This window comes from Danio rerio, chromosome 2 (genome assembly GCF_052040795.2).
Source record: "Danio rerio strain M-AB ecotype USA chromosome 2, GRCz13ab, whole genome shotgun sequence".
In the NCBI taxonomy this organism is placed as follows: domain Eukaryota; kingdom Metazoa; phylum Chordata; class Actinopteri; order Cypriniformes; family Danionidae; genus Danio; species Danio rerio.
In genome coordinates, this window is record NC_141022.1 from 16,692,861 (window position 1) to 16,712,436 (window position 19,576).

The 19,576-nt window shown below is 36.0% G+C and overlaps 1 protein-coding gene and 1 long non-coding RNA gene across 4 annotated transcripts in view; one reads left to right on the top strand and one right to left on the bottom strand.

The window, feature by feature from the left end:
• Window positions 1-3,634: 3,634 nt before the first annotated feature.
• zbtb41 (zinc finger and BTB domain containing 41) overlaps window positions 3,635-19,576 on the top strand; it is a 74,164-nt gene continuing 58,222 nt past the window's right edge. For all 3 annotated transcript variants that reach the window (XM_087240565.1, XM_087240564.1, XM_087240566.1), the window contains exon 1: window positions 3,635-3,898. The gene's annotated coding sequence lies outside the window, so the exon portion shown is untranslated. The remainder of the gene's footprint in view (window positions 3,899-19,576) is intronic.
• LOC101884153 (uncharacterized) lies at window positions 6,323-8,528 on the bottom strand. Its single transcript, XR_015478333.1, has 3 exons — window positions 8,228-8,528; window positions 7,851-7,953; window positions 6,323-6,972 (listed from the first exon to the last, which is right to left on the bottom strand). It is a non-coding gene; the product is annotated as an uncharacterized LOC101884153 (long non-coding RNA).

Here is a 19,576-nt window from a genome sequence, read left to right on the forward strand (position 1 = left end):
GACACGCATGTGGGATTTACTGGTGAGGAGAACCTGCCCATTTGCATTATAGTCGCATGCAGCAAAAACAGCTACAATGTCCTAACAGCTCAAATTTCCAAGATTTAAAATAAATGGATAATTCTTTAACTACAGGGACTTTAATGTTCTTTAATCATATATACAATTGAAGTCAGAATTATTAGCCCTCCTGTTTATATTTTTCCCCAATTTCGGTTTAACGGAGAGATTTTTTTAAACACATAATCGCCAAAATACAGAAGAAAAACTATTATCAGAATCTTCTACAGAAGAAAAACTATTATCAGACATACTGTGAAAATGTCTTTGCTCTGTTAAACATCATTCATTCATTTTCTTTTCATCTTCCAAAAGATTTATTATTATCCCTTTATTAAGCCGGGATAACCACAGCGGAATAACTGCCAACTTATCCAGCATGTTCTTTTGCAGCGGATGCTAAATATTAAGGGTAAATATTGCTTGATAGGTTAATACATTTATTCTGTCATTTCCATTCATGCTGTATCTTCAAAGATGTTTTTTAAAAACCAAACAAAATTATGGTAAATAAGTGTATTTTGTTTACATGAAAGACAGCATGTGCTGGAAGTGCCATTTATGGTTATAAAATACAATTGATATGGATTGCTAAAGTACATGGGTTGGACAATAAAACTGAAACACTAGCCAATTTAGTGTTGGATGTTTAATGGCTAAATTTGAGCAGCTGGTGGCCAGTCTTCATTGATTGCACATTCCACCAGTAACAGCAGAGTGCATTCGCTTTAATTATAAATAAAAAGGTTTGATTGGCAGAGTAATAGCACAGTTTTGCTTAAAATATTGCACTGCACAAAACATCATGTCATATGGTGACATCAGAGTTCAAAAGGGTACAGATTGTTTGTTCATCATGCAAATTGGTGTGCATCTCACTGGTACATCTGTGACCATAACAGTAAGTCTTTGTGATGTATCAGGAGCCACAGTATCCAGAGTAATGTCAGGAAACCACCAAAAAAGAAGAACCAAATCCAACAGGAACAACTGGACGCATAAGGAAGCTGTCTGAAAGGGATGTTGGGGTCCTTACAGTGTTGTTTCCACTAAAACTGTTGGTCAGGAGCTCTACAGGGTTAATATACATGCCTAACTGCTGTAGCCAAACCTTTGCTCGCTCGTGCCAATGCCAAACGCCTGTTTCAATGGTGCAGGAGCCAAAATCTTGGGCTGTGGAAAATATGAAACATGTTTTGGTCTTTGATGAGTCCACCTTCACTCTCTTTCCCACATCCAAAAGAGTTATGTTGTGTAGAAGCCCTAAAGAAGTGTACCACTGCACACAGATTGTTATTGCCCAGAGTCAAGCATGGGGGGATCAGTGATGTTCTGGACTGGAGGACCATGTGTGCCCAGTGGTTCAAACAATGTATCCTGAAGGCGGGTGTATGTATTAGGATAATGCATCAATAGACACAGCAAGACCGGTGACAGAGTGGTTTGATGAACAAGTGAAGTTGAATATCTCCTATGGCCTGCGCAGGCACTAGTTCTATAATATTATTAAGCATTCTGAAGTATTTTGGTGGAACGAGACAGCAAATGGTTTCTTCCACCAGCATCACATAGTGACCTAAACACTATTCTGCCAGAAGAATGACTCAAAATCCCTAATGCCACTGTGCAAGACTTGTGTCATTCCTGGGATAAACTGAGCTATATTGTCTGCAAAAGGAGAACCTACACCATACTGATGAATAATTGTGCTTTAAAACCAGGCCTTTCAGTTTCCTTTTCAACCCCTATTGATGTGTAATACTATTTTAAAATTAATTTATATAATATTTCAGTAATAATAATCAGTTATTTACAGTATGCACTGTTACTGTTCCTCTGTTAGATAAATGTTTTTTTAGATTAATCTCAGCCTTACACATGCAAAAATGGGTGGTTATGCTTAGTAAGTTAGTAAATTGAGTTTATTGAGTGTGAGCTTAAGAGTTTAATAATTTTCTAATAAACATCTACATTAATGTTGATTTATTGTCATTTCCACAACGCTCTGTCATTTCCATAGCCACCAATATTTAAAAAGTTCTCATCACACATTCAAAATGTTTTCAGTATTTATGAGTTCATGCTCTATTTAATATACAAAATCAATTTATATATATTTTAAAAAGCTCCTAACCAAATTATTTTAAAATTTTAGACTGTGAAATGTACAATTCAGCATTTGGTCCTAAAGACTAATTTATTTCATTGACAATTGTTTAATTGTGTATATTGTGGAAAGATTGGTTAATGTTTTGTTTATATTGTTTTTCTAAGGTTAATATGAGTTGTAATTTGCAGTTTTAAAATGACATTTGTTATTTTCATTAGATCATTAGAAGCTATGATGAATTTTTTGTACTTGCTGGGGAATTTTTTTTTTTTTTCGCAAATAGGTTTCTTAGAAATATACCAACTTTGATAGTTTTTTATGTTAAATAAAACATTTAATTAACATTCACTTAAATTGATTGATGTTAAAAAAATGTGTTTCTTTTCTGACAAAGATCTTTTGTGCAACTTGATTCTGAGTCTTCTTTTTATTATTATCATTATTTTTATTCTCTCTTCTTTATTGTTTATCCAATTTGGATAATTTGCAAAAGGATTGTATTTGTTTAGTGTATTCTTTATAATGTTACACAGTTTATTGGAATAAAATAAAAACTATTGTAATGCAATATAAAATAGTAGTCTTCACTACTTTGCAACGCGGTTATATTCAATGTTGAATTTTATGCCTCTTTTTGGCAGTGTTATTTTGACAATGATATAAATGTACAACTGTTAAGTATATGTATTTTAGCATTTGGTCACAGGGAAATAATTCCCTTTTAAAAAGTAAAAATAAATAAAAAATTTAAAAACAAATTACATTCTAGGGTGACGCGGTGGCGCAGTAGGTTGTGCTGTCGCCTCACAGCAAGAAGGTTGTTGATTCTAGCCTCGGCTGGGTCAGTTGGCGTTTCTGTGTGAAGTTTGCATGTTCTTCCCAAGTTCGCTCCAACGTGGGTATTCTCCGGGTGCTCCGGTTTCGCCCACAGTCCAAAGACATGGTACAGGTGAATGAGTGTGAATAAGTGGGTATGGATGTTTCCTAGAGATGGGTTGCAGCTAGAAGGGCATCTGCTGCGTAAAACATGCTGAATAAATTGGCGGTTTGTTCTGCTGTGGCGACCCCAGATTAGTAAGGACGAAGCCGAAAAGAAATAGAATGAATGTATGATATTCTACCTTTTGATAGTGAATAAATAACCATAAAAATACACGTTTTGAAAAAAATACACGCCCTACACGTTTTTTTTTTACATGAAACACAGCAAAAAATGTTTTTTTTTAAATTACAAACATTATTTATCACAACTACATTACCCACAATGCTATGCTATCAAAACACGGTCGAATTTCTTGTTGCTGTTGTTATTGTTTTTATTATTAATTATAATAAATTAAAATATATGCAATAACAAATTTTATTACAATGTATGCTAGAATACTTTCGGACGATGAATTAAGGTTTTATAGCCTAACGTTACGTTGAACAATGAAACAGGAAGACGTTTCGCCTTTAGCCAATGACAAAACACCTTTTTGAGACGACAGAACCCCTGCACGATGGAAAAGGACTCGTTCTTTATAGTCGGAACAAACGTATATTTTGTTATTTGTAAACAATGTGACAAAACAAAACCGTGCGTTTCGTTATTTTAAAGGTAACACTGGGAACAAGAAACATGTTTTTTTTGCCGTTTGTCCACGGAACATTTTAGGGTCGTTTGTCAAGTCTCTCCTGTTATAGAGTGGCCCTGTGGATTTATGTCAGTATTAGGGGGTCATACTGGTAAGTTCATTGCATATTCATAATGTCCTCGTTCACAGCGTGCTTGAAGTAGTTATGTGCTCAAAGTAATGCATACTGACCATGCTGTAGCCTGTGTGTGTGTGTGTGTGTTTGTGTTTGTCATTTGCCTTGAACCAGCGCAAGACTGCAAACAAAACGTTGTCAAATTGGACGGTAAATCCTGTATTTGCAAATTGTTGCATGTTACTATCTTGGCTTGTAGTTTTATGCATGTGACTTTAGTAAATGTCATAGAGAATTAATCCTATTATAGAGATAATTAATCGTGTGTATATATATATATATATATATATATATATATTAGAGTTGCCCAAAAAAGTAGAATCACAATGCCCTGGCTCTCAAAACAATATGGTTCTTCATTTTATTGATATCAGTACTTTTGATTAACAGATGCAGTTTCCAGTAGACCTACTCAACATATAGGGGCAGTGTGGGGCAGCATGCTGAGTATGCATTGTACTGATCTTTTCCTCTAAGACGGGTGTCAAACTCAATTCCTGGAGGGCAGAAGCCCTGCACAGTTTAGTTCCAACACACTTACCTGTAGGTTTCAAACAAGCCTGAAGGACTCAATTAGTTTGATCAGGTGTGTTTAATTAGGGTTGGAACTAAACTGCGCAGAGCTGCGGCCCTTTTGGAACTGAGTTTGACACCTGTGCTCTAAGATGTTCTGTCATTCAAAGTGAGAAAATGCATGGCTACGTATGCAGGTGACCTTAGTAAGTTCCCGCAAGAAGTGAAATATGGCAGTAATTCGCTTATGTTGCTGACTAACAGGGCTAGCCCACAGACATCACAAAGCCCGTCGTGTTCAAGAAATGATTTAAAATAACACAATCAAAGGGTGCAAACAAGTCGAACTTTGCATCTCACCGACAAACATCCGGTTCAAATAGTTAAAGACCATGATACTGCATATGCCCTGAAATATAAGATGAATGAGTGTAATTTATTCTATGATAAGTGTGTTGAAATGCGGAGCAACACAAAATTTTAAACTTTAAAATATTCACCTTAGGGTGCTTTCACACCAGTGAATCAATTCCGAAACAGGGATTAAAATTGTTACATTGTCTTTCTTTGCTCTTGGTGCGGTTCGCTTTCACACGGCAAAGTTTCTAAATGGACAAAAAGAGCTTAAACAAGTCACCTGTGAGTAAACTCTCCTCACATTGGTCAGAGTTTCAAGCTTTATTTTGCAGAGTCCTGCTCAGCTATCAAGGGGGTGTTGGTTTGGTGGTGTTTGACAAGGTGCACATGGAATGCGGTGGGGAGGGGTAAGAAAAGAAGAGTGTATTTGAGGACCAGGAGGGAGACACGCGATTTCTGGGAGATTATTACTCGTTTGCGAGCGTCCACGAGTCTCTGTACATTTGGATGTCCGTTGAATGACCTCCTGCTCTACTCATAATTCTCTCTTCATATAGCCGCATACCTATTACAAATCCATAAAACACTGTGATATAACCGGACTCGGATTGTATCGCTTTCTCACTACAATCGATCCGCTCCAGAGTTTGTTTCAATTGAGCCGAGACCACCTCATTCAAGCGATCTCGGAGCGAATGTTTTGGCACAGATCCAAGCGCGATTGGTGGATTCACATATACCAATTGAACCACGCTAACTGGGCAAACAAAACAGGTTCCGAAACAAAAGTCTAGGTGTGAAAGCATCCTTAATGTTACATTACTAGTGAGGTTTTTTATTTAATTTTTTCAGCCTCACATGAATTTTTCACTTTGTTCGAAAGTTTGCGTTGTTCTTCTACAATCTACTGGCACAAATACTTAAAGAGCATATTGTAGGTTAGACACCCCAGTGAGACAATGTGTGTAAGAGTAAAGTAAGAACTAGATTTTCTTTAAAATAAACGTTAAAGTTTATTATTAAGCCGTTTGGAGTCGTTTTTAGTCACGGAAATTGACTTCCGCATTTGAAATATCGCCAGACCGGAAGTGACGTCGGATAAGGGAGTTCGCGCATATAAACACTATGAAGACAACTGATCGCAATGCGCGTTTGGATGCCGAGATAAGATATTCTGAGAGACTCACACAAACGACAGACCACAGCTATACAATTATAAGCCTGTAGACAGACCAGCAGACAGAACAGCAGTCAGAGAAGTGTAATTTAACTATTGTGAGGGAGAACAGAGCAGGTTTATGGTGAGGCCAGTGTTGGATTACAGACAGATATGTAAGATAACAAAATCTTATCTGGCAACAGCAAAGCTAGTATTGATCATCTATAAGTATTAATACTTACCAGTAACAGAAACTAATGAGCATTTAACACAGTTATGCCACATTGACCCTATTTTTAATAGTAGATAAGTGAATACAAAACACAAATAACACAGAACGTCTGGAATAATGCAGAAACATGTAAACAAGGTACTGGAAAATCTTTTTTATTTTACAAAAGGTTTTCAGAGCTTCTGTATTAAAATAAAAAAAACATCAAATATTAAAACAATTAAAATAAATTTTTAAATATGTCTTTTTGTCATTTTTTCATTGGGTATAAGATTATCTGTATCAGATCCCATTTAGGCAACAATCCATAAAAATACAAGTACAATTGTTACAGTATAAAATATTTACAAAGATTTGATTAACAGATCTGATCTGCATTTATGATAAAATAAACTTCAACCCTAATTCAAGTTCAAATTCTAAATGCAACTCAAGTTCAAGTTTTATTTATATAGCACAAAATCATAAGCAAGTGTTAACACCCAGCATTATTACTCTTTAAATATGTATAAGTATCTGTGTGAGTGCGTGAACCATTTAAAAGTAAACCTAAAATTATTTTTCAGTAAGTTGGCCAACGTTTATGTGGGTGCCACACCATTATGTCTTTAATGTGTGTTAAATTGTGAATGCTGTGTAAAAAGATGCCGACAGCCTCATCGTTGGAAACCCGCTAGAAGGATCTAGAAAAAAGAGCAAATGTAGTGGCCACTTCTGCATTCTCGTCGAGCTTGTGATGAACTCCAGTAGTCCACCGTCAGACACGCAGTGAGGGCTGATGCATATATTCTGGGGAAATAATGCAAAAGTTTAAATCATGTTTATTAATAATATATATTTTAAAATTCACCATATGATTTTTAATATAACACAATACAGAAAACCCAACCACATTTGCAGACCCCTGGATAGTGAATTGCAAACCATCTCACATTTACAGTAGACTGTACCCATTAGAAGTTGAGCATGTGAAAACAAACTTAAATTTTTTGAATGTTATTTGTTTTTCTTCTACAAGATGAATATTCCTTATATGTGAATAAAAAGTGCCTTTCCTCATTGACAGGACAGAATATTTTTACTCTCCCTCAAGTGGTTTCAAACCTTATTGACTTTCTTCTGTTGATCACAAACCAAGATATTTTGAAGAAAGCTAAAAATCTGTAACCATTGACTTCTATAGTGGGAAAAACAGATATGGAAGTCAATGGTTACACGTTTCCAATATTTAAAAAAAATGAAGTCAGAGATAGTGTAAGTTTACCTGCCTGCATTATATAGAAATATTGTAGTAATTCTTTGCCCTTCTAGTTTTTGTTATCAAACAATACCATGCACAAATAATTCACGATAGGAGTCATAATATTTTACCCGATGAACGAGGTGAATGTAGGTAAAATTGGTTTTATATTCACACATTCTGACTTTCTCCCTTATAATATAATTTCAGAAGAGTATTATTTGCTAATCCCTAATATCATGTTAGCAGCCAACGACTATCAAAGTACAACATTGTTCACTGTCAGTTTAATAGTCCTAATGTTGTTTTTAAGTCATATTTACGTGTGATTTCAGTCATTATAATAAAAGTACTATGGTAAACAATACAGAGGGTGTGTCACACAAGCTGTCACTAATCGAATGTGCGAATATAAAATCCACTTTACCTTAGTTGAGGTTACTCTGTGAGCCAAAGTGAAGCACAGTTGAGCGAGAGGCCAGTGGAGAGAAAGCCTTCAGCTCCGGGTCATCATCTCTGTCTCCCAAAGTCTAATAAACACACCACAAAGCAAACAAAGTCACAACGCTGTAACTATACAAGACATTTATTATATTAGCAAACTGATGCTACTAGCCATCTTATCATATGTGTACATTTTTACACGCTTTAAAAAAGTATATTTAATATGCTTAACAATACAAGCTAGCAGCCGTGCTATAGGCTACTCCAAAGTAAACACATCACGTTGCTTCAAATTACTCAAATAATAATGCTAACAGACTTGAAAGTTGACAAACATAAACGAAAAACGAGTTGTCTTACCGTGTACAGCTCATCGAGCTGCATCTCCGACTGATCCAGGAGTGTTTCTTGTCATTCGCGTCAGCTATCACTCTTATCGGATTCATCCCATTTCACAAACCAAAACAGCAACAGGAAACTTGTGGACTTGATCTGTTGACAGGCTGGAGTTTGTGCAGTTCCCATAAACGCAATAATATACCACGATGATGATAAATTACGCCAAAACTAACAACCAGTTCTACTATTAGCTCCTCTGCCCCACTGTAAACAGCGCGCATCTGTCAGATAAGTCACTCTTCTGACGTTACCGGGGTGGTTAGAAAAAAAAGCGGAAGTGGGAAAACAGACACATTTTCTTTAAAAAATTGTGCCCTTGCACTTCGTAAAACATTTTAATATGGTATTTTATGGTATTATAGAGTATTTTCACAAACGATTCTACCTTTTTTTGAAACTGTTTTTTAACCTACAATATGCTCTTTAAAGATGCAGTATGTAAATTTGACACCCAGTGTTTGAACTAGGTATTGCACTCCTGGATCAAAACACATTTTTACTCTGCACTTACTCTGACAAATCCACGCAAGTGCAGGTTGCCACATTGGCGCGAGCGTGCCTGACTATTGAGCCTAAAGGCTGTTTTGAACAGTTTTATAATGAAAAGCAATGGCACGGGATAGACATTTTTCCATACTAAAAGGAGTTTTTGTCTTAACCAACACCTGAAATTTCTATTTTAGAAATAGCTTCTATTTCTCACAAGTGAACAACAGGATGAACTATGATCACCTCAGGTACACCTTATGTTTATTCAATGTTAAATGCTAATAATGAGTTTGAATGCAATTTTACATGGCATTTAATGCCATATTACAGAAAGCAGCTGATAGTTCACCTCAGATCTTAAAAATTAAATAAACAGTTCGAAATTAAACTTCTGAACTGCGACTCAGTGAGCCATTCATTCATTCATTCATTTATTCACCGCCAACTTATCCAGCAAATTTTTATGCAGCGGATGCCCTTCCAGCTGCAACCCATTTCCACACACACATTCACACACACTCATACACCACGGACAATCTAGCCTACCCAATTCACCTGTACCGCATGTCTTTGGACTGTGGGGGAAACCAGAGCACTCGGAGGAAACCCACGTGAAGGCAGGGAGAACATGCAAACTCCACACAGAAACACCAACTGAGCCTAGGTTCGAACCAGCGACCTTCTTGCTGTGAGACGACAGCACTACCTACTGCGCCACTGCCTCACCCCGATGAGCCGTTTGACAATAAAAAAAAAACCTTTTGAATCTAATCAGCAATATGCAATTCTGAATTTTTCACTTACTTCAAAGACACTACTGACTACGCTTACATAGACATCTTTATCTAGTTTTTTGCCTTAATAGACAATAATATTATTAAGGTATTTATGTGAAGTGCTTTCATCTAAGAGTGTCCTGTAATTTTGGGTGACTTTAACTGCAGTTCGGCAGTTTAACATTCACTCATGAACATTTCATTCATGCCTCCGTGACAAACTGGGGCATTAGGCGCACCTAATAAGGCACACCAGATGGAAAGAAAAAACTTCCGCATTTCTCGATGTGTGTGTGTGTGTGTGTGTGTGTGTGTGTGTGTGTGTGTGTGTGTGTGTGTGTGTGTGTGTGTGTGTGTGTGTGTGTGGTCCTTTACTGACAGGCGCATGTGTGGATCTTGTTGAAAAATATGGCGAAAAGTCCTACATGATGGTAATAGTTTGTGAGTCCCCACCAGTAGGGATGCCCCGATACAACATTTTAACTTCCGATACGATACCGATATAAATCCAATATCAGCACAAATCATGAATACTTTACTTTTACCTATTTCGTTGAGTGGAATGAATGAACGGCTAGATCAAACTGAAAACAAAACAGTAAGTATGGAAATAAACAACCAATTTACTAACTATTGTTTGCATGAATGTGAACCTTTTAAATAAGAATAAATATAAAAGAATTAAAGAAAAAATATTAAGATCCTAAAAAATATATTAATTGAATAAACAAAAATATATTTTTAAAAGTGCAAAATACTAATTAAAGGCCACTTCAGTTATTTATTTTTTACCATCAGCAAATGGTAGAAACAGCTGAGAGTAGAAACATAAGAAAAAAAATATTGTTATTTGAACAACTGCTAAAGGTTGAGTGTCCAAAGTTTCAATTTCACACACAACTTTTTGATTAATTTTTGATCCAGTTTCGAGCTGAAAAAATCTTTCACACAGGGGAGCAGATATAAGTTATTGTTAAATTAATAAAAATGTGCAGTATGGTTAGTACAAACATTTACATGATCAGATCTATTTAATCTGTGTTTGTATCATAAGAAGATTATGGCTTTATTAATTTTCCCAAACCTTATTAATTTTAATATAAAATATATTGCACATATTATCTTTAACAAATATACTTGCAGTAGATGGACTGAAACACAATTTTATTTGCATAATATGTTGCACGGATTCCACCCTACTGCCCACATGGAAAAAGTTTGACAATGTAAATAGAGACAGAACTGCAAACTCATATGCTAAGCTGACACTGTTAATCAGAGCACCTTATCTTTCTGGGCTTTTTAAAGAAGTATTACATATGGGAATGCCTCTAATTAGTAATACCATTCTTTCTTTTAAACTGTAATGGCCCTTAGCAACAGAATGATTTATTATTCTTATTTAACAGACAATTAAAGATGTTTGGCATTTAACACCTTTTACATGACACTGTTTCTTTTCAGTGTGTTCAAGTAAAAAATGAACTAAACACGTTATTTTTAACTTTAGAGTTATACAAATCAAGGAGAGAAACAACAGAGTCTCCACATTTGATTGGTGCTAGTGATATGGCTATCATAAACTGCTCACTAGTGATCTAATTTATGCATCTCTTTCTGTCAGGGACAGATCTGTCTTTAATGGCTGGAGTGATCAAAATATCCACAAAAATACAGGAATGATCAGATAGTGTACTGGGCGACCCGGTGGCGCAGTGTTGTGCAAGTTACTTCCAAACTGTAATACATTACAAATTACTTGTTACTGTTATTTAAAATGAATCCCTTACTTTACAACATTACTGTCTCAGAATTGTAATATGTTACATGACTCTTATATTACTTTTTAGTTACTTTCACCAAAATAACTACAAAATTAGAAATTAACATTCTAAAATGACAAAATGTACTGCAGAGCATTTTACATCCAGTAGAAAGCGATAAGATGTAGCAGAATGACTGTGACCTATCCAGGCTGCTAACAATGTAGTATATAATTGGCAATAAAAGCATGACAGCCAGAATTACAAATAATCTAAGTCTGTTAAAAGTATGGTACAGGTAAAATGATTATCTGGCAATATCTGAATAGCTTGACTATATTCATATTAGACACAACAGGCCTATATTTAAACTAGGGTTGTGCCGATAGACGATGCCATCGTCCATCGCCGATGGTCGACAAATTTTACGATGCTGAGCCAGCATCACGATCCATCGCCCCGCCCCACATTTATATTAATATAAAACTTATTATTTGCATGTCACCTTAATAGCAAAAACAGTCTTTTCATGAGCTGTGTTAAATGTTACATATAGCTGCCGCTTGCACGGTGGTGAGAATTAAATGAAGGATTATACAGCACCTCTTGCACATAAAATGTGTGGATTCAGTGGCAAACGCTGTTACCTGCAAACCCCGTCCCACAGACTTTACAGTGAATGGCTTTAGTCATTTTCATAAGGGACTTTAAGCCACTGAAAGTCTTTCATTCATTCTTGGAAAAGTGTAAATAAGGGATTAACATTCAGCACATGATCACTAATAAGATGTGCCATTATTAGTAACTGTAGGTAAATTTGTCAGTGTTATTTTCATTCTCTCATCTTCAGCGCTTCACATTTCCGCGGTGGTAGCTCCTGTCATCTGAAGGCAGAAGGCATTGGCTGAGTGATTGACGACTGATATTAACCAATCATTCGCGTTCAGATCTAGAGCAGTGGGCTAATAAGAAGAGCACAAAGGCAGGGCAAGCCTTGCGGGCTGTTTTTTACTTCAACAAGTTCACAAAATAATTGTTTTAATCTCTTCCTGAGTGCTGCGTTTAGCATTTTTAGGTGCAAAGATGCATTCTGCATAAATGTCTCATAAATCCACGCACGCGGTGAGTTTTTTGCCTTGAAAATAATGAAAATATATGCACTATAGTGAACTCCAACCGAACTCTCGTCTCCTCCACAAGCTGCGGGAAAAGCCATTAGACTGACACAGATCACGGTGCCCTATTCATGCCAGAGTACCGCGGAAAATTTCAGGTCATTTGTTTGTAAGTTTATTTATATATGGTTTGGTTATGGGTAAAGCAAAGACCATGTGGGTCAGGTAGTGAAAACGGTAGGCTACAATTAATTAATTTGTTATGAATTAATTGATATCTAACAACCATCCCCACAACCTGCCTATGACGATGATGGCATTATCTATTGAGATGTTTTACATTAGACGATGCCAAATTGGTCAACAACGCCCAACCCTAATGTAAACTCCCAATGACATGACAAGATGCAGATTTTGTTTCTTTTCTTTTATTGTTGCCATTATTTTATTCACTTTAAATTCAAGTGGTTCACAACACAAAACTTTCATGCACAAAGTGAGCATGATGAACATAGCTTTCTCATTATAATGCTCGTGCACTGATTTCCTCTATTTGTGGACAAAACTGCTTGCGAGCTCTCAAATATACGCTGCTCGCATGCAAATTTTCTCACGCTCTCTCAAATATGCACTGCTCATGCACAAATTCTTGCGTGCTCTCAGTGCACTGCTCGCTCAGTGAGATTATATGCAGACTCACAATTTGTGTCTTGTGTTTCATCTTCCTTTTTTGCTTTTTGATATGACTTATATTGGTACACTATTTATTAACAATAACCGAAATACTAAAATAGATTTGCATATTAAATTTGTAAGCTAACAAAATGTTACATTTTTGGCTGTATGTTATATGATGAGATATTTCCATTTTCAAACACTTAAAGACACAGAAAATAGATGTTAAATGTAAAGAATAAATTTCATTTAAAAACATTTATTAAACATCCAAAGGGTGCACCATACTAATCAAATAATAAACATTTATGCAAAAATAAAAGTAGCACAATTAGAAATGTAACTAATAGAAAATAGGGAAACACTTGATAAGGTTTTATAGCCTACTGTGATGCTGCACGATTAATCATATCGCAATCGCAATTTCAGCCTATGCCATTACATTACAGCTGATCTTGCGATTATATTAAATAAACAAATAAATTTGTGGACGCAACAAGATATTCATTTTGTTTCACACCGCAAGCGAAAGCAGTGCATGAGCAGCGCGTGCGCAGCGCGTATGGAGAGCAGAAGCAGCACGCAGGCGTTTGCCTTCACACCAGCTGCATCTGCAGCGCGCAGGTCTTCGGCAGCTGCTGCAGAGATCAATCTATCTCTGTCTATTTTATCTAGTTACATATTTCTCTATATATACCAATACAACCTCCTCCTATGCTGTTTTTTTAACCTGCAAGTCTTTATTTTAGAAAGTATATAGATCAGTACTGTATGCTTCTCAAGCTCTATGAGGAGTGTCATTCATCATGTGCACTCAGAAGACAATCGCCTGTGACATCATGTCATTTGGTTTTTGATTGTCAGGATGTTTTAGGCCTAGTTATAATAATATTTATACAATATAGTTATAATGATATTTATACATGATCAAACTAGCGTTACTTTCTCCGCTTCAGTAATGTCCAGCAGCAGGGGCGCCTGCAGGATTTCATTCCAAGGTAGGCACAAATCCAGCACTGCCCCGCGGTGGCTGTTATTTCAGTATTCAAACATTAAATAACGAATGCATCAAGTAAAATAAAAACAAATATTTTTTTATAATTTAGCAAAATTCTGCTTTTTTTATCTTTGCATTTTTATTATTTTATTTTTGTTACTTTTAATATTTTAATGTCTTCATAATTAAAGCTATGGACAAAATCCTGCTTGACATTTTAGAAAATATTTTGCGTAGCTACCCAGTATGTATGAAAGTTAACTGAGAACAAAAAAAATACACACACAGAAACATGTTACATGCCCCCATAAATGTCTAAATTATATTTAACTGAATCGTAAAAAAATGTGAAAATTACTCATTTTATTTTTATAAAACATTTTATTATTATTTTTTGAGTTAAAACTACACCGACATTTAATAATCCATATTTATTTTATTCATTCATTTATTTGACCCGTTTATTGGTGCATGTAACCTGGCTCTCTGTTTGGCTACACTAATGCCTTAAAATGTAACACATTATTTTTAGTAACTGCTATTTTTTAAATGCATGTTACATTTAACATTTACATTTAATTTTAAATGTAATTAAATTCAAATGTAACATTTAATTTTATCCTAACGCTGATATTGGTTAATAAAGCGTGATGACTCGGATATGATTTAGTTTAACTTGCATGTGTGTGCATATTTTGACGTCTTTACCTAAAACTTTAAACATTTATATTATTTAAAATGAAACGGAAATAAATAAGGAGACTTGCATATAATTTAAACCATTTGTTTGGTGCTTAAGCCATGATCTGTCTGCATTAACGTAAATGGTATCGTTGACTGACTTTCAGTAATAAAATCGGTAGCGAAACTGTGCATATTAGTCTATTATTACTATAAAAAGTAGGCCTATATTACTGCCTTCAGTCAGTAAGGCAGTAGTGCAAAGTAATACGTGAATAAATAGCCTAAATGAAAGGAACAACAAAATCAGTCATCAGGTCAAGTGCAATATGGGATTAAAATGCGCTAGCCTGATCTCACGAGGAAACGTAAGCATTTTCTGTTCTTCAACGAAAAAAAAAATCAGACACGACACAGTAACGGCATTTATTAAAGCTACAACGCAGGTCGTGTTTATGATCATTAATATTAACAACTAGATATTAATAACATCAATAATTCATCTCGCTTTAGACTTTACCTTTTAGAGCTTGTTCTTGTAGGCGCAATAAAAGTTTATTGCAAGAATCAGATAATGTAGATTAAGATCATGCTTTTCCTTCATTGCATTCTATCCGTAAGGTGTTTTATTTATTCATTTCAATTTTTTAAATAATGGGGACAATATTCACTGACAAAATATTCCTCCTGTACCACCAACAAATTACACCCCTGTAGCCTACATAAGGTAATTTACATTTTGTGTAAAAATTAAGAAATCTCAAAGACCAAAGTATTATGCTAAAATATCTGTACAAACGTACGTGTTTGTTTAACTATCATTTATAAAACAACACAATACAGCCTACAATAATGTAGTTAACCTAAATATTAATTAACTTTAACTGCTTGAAACAGTATAATAACAATTAAAGGTTACATTAAAAACTTCACAAATAGCCTAAAATTACACTTTACTAACCAATAATAATATAAATAGTAACTAATTAGAAGAAGAACAAAAATATTAGCCTAGGCTTTTAACAATATAAGTCAGATGTTGAAAAAACAGCGTCTCTCCACCGTTTGATTTCTATTAATATTTTTAATTCTTTGCCAGAAAAACTAACATGTTGACTTTTTTCCGGTTTAAGCGGAGGTCTAATTGGGACAATGTTTCTAGTAGCACTGAATACACGCTCAGACGGTGTGCCTGTAGCGCAAATGCAGATACTTTTTTGCAACTGAAGAGAGGGTATCTTGCTTTGCCGCCCGCATTTCTCGGAAAGCATGGCTTTTCTACATTGAGCAGCGGCGCGTTCTCAACTACTAAATATGCTGCTAAATTTCTCATCAACGTCCACTATTTATCACTTTCTCTTTTGTATTTGGCCATTTTTAAAAAGGCCTCTGCCATACCTATAGCTGGGCGTTTGTGTTCAGAAGATGACATGACGCTGCAGCTCCGCATGTCATGGGTGGCAAGGTGACATGACCGCAGATGGCTCTGAAGATTCGAGATTTGTTTGTCCATTTAACACTTGTTTTTATAAACAAGCCCTTCAAATAGCTTCATCCTAATTATTGGTTTGCCTTTCTCGTTCGCCATGAATCCAAAATGTTTCCAGATTGGCGATGTAATAGGTTTTCCAACGAGATTCATGGCGGAACTTGAACTTGCTGAAACTTGCAAACATCGCTGTCACCTCAACAGAAACCTTGCAGTGCTTTCATTTGACTGAAGAATGAAAAAGACGCGACTGAAGGGCGAATTAGGTAACACGCTTTTTCCGCTTGAGCACACAACAAGCAACAGCAAAACTTGAGGCGCGCAAGCGAGCATAAGGAGAGTGTAAAACACTTGCGGTTGCGACCGTCTGTTAACCATTCAACAGATGTCTCTTATGCAGCCAAACTTTAAAAATATACAAATTATATATTAGTATATAGTTTAACTGATACCATTAATCGGTTACAAACGCACCCTTTCGGTTAATGGTTATTCTGTTATTTTGAGCATCCCTAATTAAACCGCATGTGCAAGCTCTAAAATACATACTTTTTTTCTCTCACGGCCACACGGCCGAGATCTATATACTTTAAGCCCTGCAGTTGAAAAATGAAAAATTATTATTAGCATTATTAGTAATCTGTGTGTGCATTTTTCTTGATAACAAGCAAGTTGAGTCATACCACTTGTTTATCGTATCGCAATCGTAAATCGCAATTTTTACCTTAATATTCGCAATGTGATATTTATCCCAAATCGTGCAGCCCTAGCCTACTGTACTGTTTACTCTTCAAATAAATCTCTGTATCAATCCCGTGGCAACTAAAATAAAGTTAACTAGTCTCTGTTGTCTTTCACATCGTTGATGTCTGAGATTGTGAAGGACATTTTCCATGTCATCCTCTTCATTTTGAGGAAAAAGCCTCTGCACAAACACACATATTGGCATCTACAGTGTTTTGAACAGTAGTCTACTACAGTAAAATACTTATCAATTAATCTGTTGTGGTAATACTATCGTTGTTATGGTACCGCATGTGTTATAAACAAATTACCCAGTGCTGTAGTTTTTTTTTTTTTTTTTACAGTATAGGGAATATTATTTTACAATTCACCACACTTTAGTAAAATTACTCTGTGTATTAAAATTACTCTGTGTATTTCATTTTATCAGTTCACTATTCTTAATACTACAGTATGATGAAGCATTCATTAAGAAGTTGTAAATTAAACTAGCCCAAAATATAGCAGTATACCTAATAGAGCTGCACGATTCTGCCTAAAATGAGAATCCTGATTTTTTAAAGATCACGATTTTCTCACGATTCTGTTAATGTAAAATAAAGGGTAATATGAATGGGCTAATATTATTGTTATTTCTCAAACATATGGTTTATTCTCATGCACAACACTTTGTGTTCGCTAAGAAAGAAAAAAGCACATCAAATGCTTGTCGCAGCCTAATAATAACTCTGTAATGCCATATGATCATTTAAATGTTGTGCATGCTTTCGGTTTCATTTTCACAGCTAAGTGCGGTTCATACTTCACGTGCCGCTCTCAAACAATCACTCTGTTTCACAAACTGAACGTTATTGCAGGTTCTGTTAACTAAAGTAGACTTAATTTACAGGCGCGCACCTACCTTCTCTGTGGTAACAGCTCACGGTCTGCAGCTCACGTCACGTGTGATATCGCGGCCACGAATACAGCATTATATGAAGACAGAAATGGTATTTTTGAGTGAATTATACCTTATACATTATGTGACTCTTTCAACACCATTGGTGTCCACTTTGCTGAACAAGGTATATAAAACCTGTGTTCAGCCCCATTTGTCTTCACACCTATGTGAAGACCTATGCGGCCGCCGTTTCTTCTCTTCTGAACTTGAAAATATACTTAGCAGAAACATAGAAATGCTGGATTAAGATCGTCTAGGGCAGGGGTCACCAAACTTGTTCCTGGAGGGCTGGTGTCCTTCAAATTTTAGCTCCAATTCTAATTAAACACACCTGAACAAGCTAATCAAGGTCTTACTAGGTATACTTAAAACATCCAGGCAGGTGAGGCAAGTTGGAGCAAAACCCGGCAGGGACACTGGCCCTCCTGGACCGAGATTGGTGACCCCTGGTCTAAAATGACTATAGGTACAAGTGTAAAAGTGAAAGATTGAAGCAGTGTACTGATGCTGTGACGTTACCTGATAGATAAAAAAAGACAGAAAAGTCATTTAATAGAGACAAGATTATTTGAATATCACATTTAAAGGGCACCTATGGTGAAAAATCTACTTATCAAGCTGTTTGGACATATATGTGTGTAAATATAGTGTATACTGTCATATTGGGGTTAAATAAACACCGAGTCCTTTTTTTAAAAAAATGTTAACAACATAAAAACGGTGGACCAATTGGAGCGGTTTTCAGATCGACCGCAACTTCATGTCGGAGTGCGGTCCTTCCGCCCACCAATATTGATTGACAGCTGCGCGCATTAACATGTCTCCGTATTAATGCATACTCATATTGACAAGACAGGACGAGCACAAAGCAACCGGGAATAAAAGGTCTGTTCAGTTTGCTAGGATCATAAATCATCATCAGACGTGATCAAGAGTGAGTTTTACAAGTTTAACATGTTTTAAAACGTTTGCACGTGTGTAATGAAGTACAGCGATTCACTTCAGATTCACTTCATTAGCACAGCCGCGTGTCTCTCTCACTGTCTCTCCGTGTGTGTGTCTGCGCTGTGTATGTGTGTGTCTGACTGTCTACGCTATGTATGTGCGTGTGTGTCTGCGCTACCTGTCTGTGCAATGTGTGTGTGTGTCTGCGTGTCTACGCTATGTATGTGTGTGTGTCTGTGCTACGTGTCTGTGCTATGTGTGTGTGTGTGTGTGTGTCTGTGTGTCTTCGCTGTGTGTGCGTGAAGTCATTTTTGCTACTCCACAAAAAATGCATCAAAAACTGAGTTTCATTCAGAACTGTTGCACTACAACTGTCATTCAGCCAAGTTTAATTTAAAAGCATAAAAATGGAAAGTTGTGTTGATAAAATCATTGACTAATAGAAGTGACTTATTGTTTAGTGATCAGATGTTTAAAAGTGTTAACAGTTAGCTATTTTCCCTGTAGTAGTCTCAGTTCTACATTTATTAGTTACCAGAATCAATGAAATCAAAATGAAATTAGATACCAGATCAATTAAATTTGTTTTGTTCACCAGCTGAAGATGGGGCATTGTTTGGGTCCTGGCGGTGTGGCAAGAGTCGGAGGGCTCTTCCAGGTGGGCTCAGGGGTGGTTGTGGAGCAATCTGCTTTTTT